General features: G+C 42.1%; 1 long non-coding RNA gene across 2 annotated transcripts; it reads right to left on the bottom strand.

Annotated features, from left to right (window-relative positions):
• Positions 1–1,896: 1,896 nt before the first annotated feature.
• Positions 1,897–8,538, bottom strand: LOC119722698. 2 transcript variants are annotated; one of them, XR_005270472.1, is made up of 3 exons: positions 8,498–8,538; positions 4,622–4,747; positions 1,897–3,761 (listed from the first exon to the last, which is right to left on the bottom strand). It is a non-coding gene; the product is annotated as an uncharacterized LOC119722698 (long non-coding RNA). The 2 variants fall into 2 exon arrangements; XR_005270471.1 differs by lacking the exon at positions 8,498–8,538 and adding an exon at positions 8,365–8,443.
• Positions 8,539–8,544: the final 6 nt, after the last annotated feature.

Below are 8,544 nucleotides of genomic sequence, written 5' to 3'. Positions count from 1 at the left end.
ATGATGTCTCAAAACCGCCAAACTCACTGGTTTTAATGGAATCTTGCTGCTGCACAATTTTAACGTGTTTTTAGATTGGATTATGGTCGAGAATAAGCTTTATGTGGCCTCTCTGGACTCCCATCTATTTGCACCAAGTTTAGTCGGGCACCATTTGCAGTCATCAGCCGACATTTCAATGATTTGAAGCAAAAAAATCAGGTAAAAAAAAAAAAAAGCCGCGTCGCCGCACCACTTTTTGGGCAAGCTCCATACCAGAAACCGGAGACTTTTTTTTGTTGGCCTTAAATACCTCCATTATTATTATGTTTTGGGAATTCGCAGTAAGCTCAACTCGCATATAATTGTACATTAAGACACATACCACTAACATTGAAAATCAACAAACACATAATTCCATTTACATGTAAATCTTTATGTACACTTTTTACTTGTAAATAAAATTATACTCTGAACAGAAGTCTCAAGCTTTGTTTAAACCAGATTTTGTGTGAATTGAAAAATAAAGTGAGGCAAATTTTTAACTAAAAACAAGTTCATCTTACTCAATAGCTTTTATGTGCAAGTATTGCAGTTTGCTGCTGTGTCAAACGTACATGCCTTCATGTTACACACCTATCAACTCATAGAAGAGAATTTTTGTTTTTACCGATCATTCATAAATACCTAAGACAGTTTACGCATTCCTATCGGTCGAGAGCCCGTCACGTGGCCGGTCTTAAACGGATGATAAAGACATGGCTAGCTGGTCTTAAACACTTTTCCAGTGTCACAATAAAATGTGGACTCCTAAAAATCCAGTGCCTCTTATCGTTTCATTGGTTGAACTTTCACAATCCTCACGTAGGCATGCGCAACACTACCAGGGAGTCAGAATTTTATAGTTCTAAATTCAAAACGCAACGAGCCAGGTGCGTTCTGCGCGACATCGCGCAGAACATGATACGCGCGCGTCAATCTCCATAAAAGGGTTGTTTACATCTTACTCGCCAGCTGAACATTCCATTATTTTGCAAGAGGGATGTTTCAAAAAGCATAAAGTGAATTTGTTGAACAAAATCGGGATGTTTTGAACGAATAATATGATTTTTTTTACCGAAAAGGGGAAGTTATGAATGGGAATAAATATGTGCTCCGTCGGTATTTATCACTCTGTTTAAGACCACTTAGAGTCTGGGTGCTGATAATTACCCTCGCCTCCGGCTCGGGTAATTATCAGCACCCAGACTCTAAGTGGTCTTAAACAGAGTGATAAAAACCTCTGGAGCACACATTTATTCTCTTATTCATAAATACCTCAGACAGTTTAGCTATTCCTATTGGTCGAGAGCCCGTCACGTGGCCGGTCTTAAACGGATGATAAAGACATGGCTAGCTGATAAAGACATGGCTAGCTGGTCTTAAACACTTTTCCAGTGTCACAATAAAATGTGGACTCCTAAAAATCCAGTGCCTCTTACCGTTTCATTGGTTGAACGTTCACAATCCTCACGTAGGCATGCGCAACACTACAAGCGAGTCAGAATTTTATAGTTCTAAATTCAAAACGCAACGCCCCAGGTGCGTTCTGCGTGACATCGCGCAGAACATGTTACGCGCGCGTCAATCTCCATAAGAGGGTTGTTTACATCTTACTCGCCAGCTGAACACTCCATTATTTTGCTAGAGGGATGTTTCAAAAATCATGAAGTGAACTTGTTGAACAAAATCGGGATTTTTTGAACGAATTATTTGATATTTTTTTACGGATAAGGTATTTATGAATGGGAATAAATATGTGCTCGGTCGGTATTTATCACTCTGTTTAATACCGCTTAGAGTCTGGGTGCTGATAATTACCCTCGCCTCCGGCTCAGGTAATTATCAGCACCCAGACTCTAAGCGGTATTAAACGAGTGATAAAAACCTCCGGAGCACACATTTATTCCCTTATTAGTTCATGATTTTATTGCTAGCACTGATGTCAGCGAAAAAGGAATCTTTAAACCTAACTCCCAAGATATTTTTGCTAGGCTGCAACCTCAATCCTGCAAAATCCTCCAACTGCCTCCATGTAAAAATTGCACACAGCTTCAATCCTCCAAATTCATCCGTTGTTTCTTGAATGTGGTCCTTGGAGGGGTGACCATTGCCTCAATCCTGCACAATCCTTCAGCAATCACCGTCAATATGTCGAGGCAGAGCCAGTGACATCCTGGAGCAGTGCGGAGGATTTCAAGTACAATGTAGGCCTATACAATTCATGCACGGCCGAGCACAAAGACGAGGTCTGGCCCAAGACCTTAACACAGTGCATCCTCCAAAATCAGCCACACACTTTTGCCATTTAGCCTCAATCTTGTAAAATCCTACATTTTGCAATAGGATTTGGGAAGGTAAGGGTTAAGAGACAACTTCAACAATCAACGACAACATCAAAATAATCCTTCAGACAACTACACAGTGGATGGAGATGCAAGCTGATGTAAAACAAACAGAAAATCTAGCCTCCTTTTTCTTTTCTTTTTTAATCCCACACACTCCCTAGATTGTGAAATCAAGCCGTCACCATTTTCAATTTTTAGGGTGCCAACAAAATGATCAACTCATTTTAACCCTTGCTTCGCCACATCCTCCATTAATCTTTAACTTAAAAAAAATACCCTATGGCTACTGCATGTACATTACTACACAGGTGATAAGCCACATGTTATCCTCTGATTAATGAATCAGTAGCCTCCAAGTCTTTCAAATTGAAGTCTTTGCTGAATGAGGTTACATCCAATTTTCTATTTCGCTCGTAACCCCCGCTCTGGAAAAGTATGCTGGGAAGGGCTGATGAATTTACGCTCTGATTGGATAGACTTTGCGTGACCTGTCACCTGCAAACCATCAAGGCCAACGACCCTGTCAGGTTTTAAAGGCCGTTAAGACCCAGTCCCTACTCATAAATGCTTCTTTTTTTTCGTTGAAAAAACATAATAATGTAGGATAAACTGTAAAACTTATCTGTTTTGCAAATTTTCAATTCCCGCCACTTGCTCAGGCTCCATTTTGACTTTACGATGGGTCAAATTGCATTTTATGTGACACTCAAATTTGTCCACATGGTCCGCAATGCAAAATGAAATCACATCCGGTATGGAATAAATGCATTTCTACGAGAAAGTTTCCAGATAGCATTTGCGCACGTTGGCTAACTGCGGTCTTAAAAAGATGCAGCCAGATGTCTTTATATAGGTCATGATAAGTTACCCAGAATGCCATCCTCACTTCCTTCACAAGATTCTGTGAAGCTCATCAGCCCTTCCCAGCGCCCTGTTTGCAGGGCGGGGGGTACTGGCATATTAGATGGTTCCATATATACTCAAAGAACAAGGATTGCACATGTACATGTATGTAACGAATGAATGATCACTGTCAATTTGGTGAATCGGTGGAGCTGGGGTCCTTTTTATGGGAAAACACACCAAGAATGACGCATTTTTGCTCTGGTGACGCAGAACTATATCCTCATTCCACGATGCACATGTGCATGAAGGCTGGCCGCAGCATTGAATATCCATAGAGTTTGAATATCCATGGAAGGCAGCATTCATAGAGTCAAAAATAACACTGCAGGGGGGATGTTGTTCTATTTATATCTGACGTTCTCCGAGTCCTCAACTGACAGATTGGCGTTCAGCATCCTCTGTTTGCTCTTCATGATGTCGTAGCGATTTCTGTCCACTTGGCGTTTGGTCAGAATGAAGGACGACACACCCAGGAACAGAATACCAGCCCTGTGTTTTGGACAATGAGGAAAAAAGTTTTACTCAAGATTTCTAGTAACAAGAACGAACTCTACCTACATATAATGGGTTCGTTCGTTTAGCTCAACCAGGTCGACACGAGTCAGGCCCGTGCCGTTCGATTAGCTCAGACATCATTCTCGGGTCTCACCCGGGTCAGCCACCACAGACCCTGCTCGTGGAGCAGAGTCAATGTTGGAAATGAGTCACACGTATGCGTTGTTCACTCACAGGACAAATATGGCGGCCGGACAGTGGAAATCTCAAGTGGACCCAAAAAATCACTTTTATTTGAAGTCTAAAGGTATACTTATTTATTGGGTGACTGCTCTATGTTCCGACACCCCTATGTTCCGACAACCTAGATTGTGTTACTCCCGGTTAGGGTTAGGGTTAGGAATAGGAATATGTGCAGTCGGAATATAGGGGTGTCGGAACATAGAGGTGGAACCATTTATTGTGTGCATCGATTCAACGCTTGCACCCATTATCCAATGCGCCCAATTACAAACCAACTATAAAGAGAAATTTCCAAAAATGTGTCACTGGACACATTTTTGGAAATTTCTTTTTCCCCTTACCACATGTCCCCCACCCCCTATCGATTGGCGCCTGTGCCAACTATTGTTGGTGTAACCTGGAAAAATGACACACTAGGGGAACTCGTGAAGATGAGGATACAATGGCAACAACGATGATGCCTGACAATGAAGAAAATTGACCATGACGATAACATTGCTGAAGATGAGGATATTGCGAAAGGGACTAATGCTAGTACTGATGAAAAGAAAGTACATGCACATGGAAAATGGTTGTGATGACAATATACGGATCTATGGCTTTATACTTACCAACTGACCATTATCTTTGTCCCTTTACCCCACTGTCTCACGTTGAAGTTGATACCCATCTCAATTCTTCCAGATTTTGCTGCCTGTGTGCTCAACTCAAGGCGCAACTGCCCTCAATCTGGTCAACTATAATAAAATTTATAATCATAATTCATAAATACCTCAGACAGTTTAGCCATTCCTATTGGTCAAGAGCCCGTCACGTGGCCGGTCTTAAACGGATGATAAAGACATGGCTAGCTGGTCTTAAACACTTTTCCAGTGTCACATAAAATGCGGACTCCTAAAAATCCAGTGCCTCTTACCGTTTCATTGGTTGAACGTTCACAATCCTCACGTAGGCATGTGCAACACTACAAGTGAGTCAGAATTGTATAGTTCTAAATTCAAAACGCAACGCCCCAGGTGCGTTCTGCGCGACATCGTGCAGAACGTGCTACGTCAATCTCCATAAAAGGGTTGTTTACATCTTACTCGCCAGCTGAACACTCCATTATTTTGCTAGAGGGATGTTTCAAAAAGCTGGAGTGAACTTGTTGATCAAAATCGGGATTTTTTGAACGAATTCCTTGATTTTTTTTACCGAAAAGGTATTTATGAATGGGAATAAATGTGCTCGGTCGGTATTAATCACTCTGTTTAAGACTGCTTAGAGTCTGGGTGCTGATAATTACCCTTGCCTCCGGCTCGGGTAATTATCAGCACCCAGACTCTAAGCAGTCTTAAACAGAGTGATTAAAACCTCCCTTATTCAGACTGTGGGGGGGGGGGGGGAGGCACAGTATTACTATTAGTCATTCTGAAAGTGCCTCCATGCCTTCATCTCGTACATATTTATGCAATTATTATTTATTTATTTATTTCTATATTCGGCGCATGTGTAAAATTACAGTCGTTTTCCTAGTTCCGGATAGCAAACATCATTCAGGCAGCTTTCAGCTCAACTACTCCACGAATTCAAATGACATTGATTCAAAAGTTTACATTGAGTGATGGAGAAACTACCGGTACACAATAATTGTCCAAACTTAAGCTCCTTTAGATTTAACTTTACGGCAAGATTACCATATGCGAAGTTCACTAATTTTCCTCTGTATTGACTAACAAGCCCCCAGATAGCAATTTCATGTCATCAAAGTCAATTTGAGCAGTGAGAAAATACAAGCATTTTCTTAGAAAACACTTAGAATTTTTCAGTCCAATCTCATAGGGTTTGTACACAGGGTGTTGAGTGAACTTCGTATAGATGGAAATCTTTCCAACTTTACGACGTCAAATGTAACGAAGTCTTTTTTCCTAGTTCCGGATCGGTTCAATCAGTTCCAAATCGATCAAACAATGCTTCGCGCGAAAAAAAAATCACGCGAGAAAATCACCTTTTCAGCCAGAAAAAAAAAAAATCAAGCACATTTCTGATAAAGTAATATTTAATTTACCAAAAATAGTTCATTCAAGAGAATTCGGGCAAATTTTAAAAAGAGAAAAACGTAAATGATTTTGAAACTTCTGTCTGCAGCGCAACGGCACGACAAAAAATTGAGACTCTTTTATTCAACAAACATTCGATGGAAGAGTTTATGAAGTGTACATGTATGAACAAAATGTTTGAAATCACACGGTGCAAGTGATGTTCCGAGGAGAAAATTGATTGTCGATTTCAGCTCCCGCGATTTTCTACAAACCATCAAAACATGTCAAACTGCGAGTCGGAAATCTGGCCAAAATTCCTCTTCTAAAGATTTTATCGAAAAGATCTTTGAGTATCAAGAAGCTTACATTTTCCTTTTCAAAATGCACTTCGTCAGAATTTTTTTTATTGGAAACTAACCCAAAAGAAGTTGGTTTTTATTTGAAGCGATCCGGATCTAGGAAAAATCCGGAACTAGGAAAATGACTGCACATGTAGCTGGAGTTACCCAGCCCTAAATTTAATCATTGGGTTGTCCTACATGACAACCCAATGATAAAATTTCGCAGTGGCTATTGTTACGGCAGCCGTAACGCATTTCCCATTTTCTATCGTTACGGTAGACTGCAACTTTTATAAAAACATGAGAAGAAAATATAAAATTAGAAGGAAAAAAGTGAATTTGAACGTTATGAAATTCGGACTTTATTTCACTTTTAAAAAAAAATCCTCCAAAGCCTCAGGTTAGAAAAGGAAAAAAATTCGAGTGCAAAACTGAGATTCGAACCCACAACCTCGCGGTGCAAAATCTTACCCTCTATCGACTGAGCTGTCGCACTGCTCGCTAAAACGTGGGGAAACAAATAATTATATACCTGCGTGCGTATCAAAAAAGTATCGTAGAGGGCGCTAAACAACAACTGCCGTAACGATAGCCACTTCGTAAAATTTAGGGCTGGGTAACTCCAGCTACTGTACACGTATTTATATTGAGCATTTGGACAATGTTGGAGCTGAGGTTAAGTTAATCAAGCCATGTGTTTCTAGCTCCATGGCATGCTCAAGTACTAGACCCACTAACTGGGGCGCTAGAACTCCTTTGTTTGACATTTGGGATGTGGTCTGTCGTGCTATTACAACAGACCACATCCCAAATGTCAAAGGGGTTAATTCTTATCTAGCGCCCCAGCCCAGTAGGATTGCAGGTCAACTCGCCCCCCTGACCGACTCGCCCCCTGACCGACTCGCCCCTTACCGACTCGCCCCTTACCGACTCGCCCCCTGACCGGCTCGCCCCCTGGCCGACTCGCCTCCTAGCTGACTCGCCCCCTGACCGACTCGCCCCCTGGCCGACTCGCCCCCTGGAAAATTATGCACCTTACAAGGACATCGTGAAAAAAAAAGACAGAGGAGGGGAACACGTGCATGCCCGCCAGGATCGCGTCGTGAAATTCATAATAAATGGTAATAATAACCATGCATGATAACCAATAATAAATAATAAAAAGGTCACACATGAAAATAAGACAATCCCTTTCAGCAAGAGAAGAGGGTCAGCAAATCACGTTCAAATCAGCTCCGTTATCTGAGTTGATTCTGAAAGTTCCACTGATCGATGAGCTTCTCCTATAACATTTTCAAAACACTTCGGTACGGTACGTTTGATAAGAACACCACTAAACCAAACAACAAACTTTTTTTATTTTAAGAATATACATTCTCAAGTCTTAAAATACTTTTTAATGAAACCGAGGACCCAGAGTAATTTCATTGACGAACGGTGAACGCGGGTACCTGCCACGCGCAGGCAGCTCACCATGGACCGGCGCAGCGCGCATAGGCCCCACGGACGGGCACTCCGCGAATATCGGTAAAGCTGTGCTAATGTGTTTCCATCACAAATTCTTCATAAAAGGATCTATAGTTTCTTGCATTTGTACTGGGAATCCTTCAAAAGTGGCTTTTGAATAATTTGGCTCCATTGGGATTCACGCTGCGACCGGGCAATGTGTTCCCTCCATTGTCGTTATTATTATTTTTTTCAGGATGTCCTTGTAAGGTGCTTAATTTTCCAGGGGGCGAGTCGGTCAGGGGGCGAGTCGGCTAGGACATAACAACGGCAAGGAAGGGAGTCGGCCAGGGGGCGAGTCGGTAAGGGGCGGGTCGGTCAGGGGACGAGTCGGTCAGGAGGGGAGTCAGTAAGGGGCGAGTCGGTAAGGGGCGAGTCGGTAAGGGGCGAGTCGGCCAGGGGGCGAGTTGACGTAGATAGTGCACCCCGTCAGCTCATCAGGCAAAAATCACTGTGGCCAGGCGGTAAAAGAAACCGCAAAATTACCCTTTTCCAAAAACGAAAGAAGTCACCCAGAAACCAGAAGTACAACCTAGTAGTAGTACTAGTACTCCTCTTCAAGGTTCCTGAGACTCAGGCTGACTGCTACTGGGCTACTTCGTATCGTAACCAAGTTCACCTGCTCTTCACCTTCAACTTCAAGCTAATGCTATGCGGCATATGCAA

Source organism: Patiria miniata, unplaced genomic scaffold (genome assembly GCF_015706575.1).
Source record: "Patiria miniata isolate m_02_andy unplaced genomic scaffold, ASM1570657v1 HiC_scaffold_16, whole genome shotgun sequence".
Taxonomy (NCBI): Eukaryota; Metazoa; Echinodermata; class Asteroidea; order Valvatida; family Asterinidae; genus Patiria; species Patiria miniata.
This window is presented reverse-complemented; position numbering and strand designations above follow the sequence as displayed.